The following is a 493-nucleotide window of genomic DNA, read 5'->3' as shown; positions in this document are numbered from 1 at the left end:
TGCTTGCTCTCCATAGTCTACTCCACAGCTGGTAGTTCCTTCTGCATAAGCCACTTGTTGTGAACTTCCAGATGATGATGTTGAACTAACCAACATACTCAAATCTTCCATCTTCTTAGCCAAAACATTTGTAAGTGCATCAAACTTTGCATTAATCATGTTGAACGGATCAAGGTCATACATTCCAGCGGCTTGCCTCCTTTGAGTTGGAGCTGGTCCTCTTGGACTACTCCAAAGATGAGTATTCTTTGCAATTTTCTCCAATAGCTCATAAGCTTCATCTTCATGCTTCATAATAAATTCTCCTCCTGTTTGAGCATCAATAATCCCTCTGATTGCAGGAGTAACATTGGTGTAAAAATTCTGATTTATCATCCATTTTGGAATGGCATGATGTGGGCATTGTCTCTCTAATTCCTTCCATCTCATCCATGAATCATAGAGAGTTTCATCTTCTCTTGGTCTGAAAGCTGTCATTTGATTCCTTAATTCT

At 39.4% G+C, this 493-nt stretch overlaps 1 non-coding gene across 1 annotated transcript; it reads left to right on the top strand.

Moving 5' to 3' along the window:
• The first annotated feature begins 385 nt into the window (after positions 1 to 385).
• LOC131173528 (small nucleolar RNA R71) lies at positions 386 to 493 on the top strand. The gene has a single exon (XR_009143844.1). It is a non-coding gene; the product is annotated as a small nucleolar RNA R71 (small nucleolar RNA).

This window comes from Hevea brasiliensis, chromosome 14 (assembly GCF_030052815.1).
Source record: "Hevea brasiliensis isolate MT/VB/25A 57/8 chromosome 14, ASM3005281v1, whole genome shotgun sequence".
Lineage (NCBI taxonomy): Eukaryota > Viridiplantae > Streptophyta > Magnoliopsida > Malpighiales > Euphorbiaceae > Hevea > Hevea brasiliensis.
Note: the sequence above shows the minus strand (reverse complement) of the source record. Positions and strands in the feature narration are given on the sequence as shown.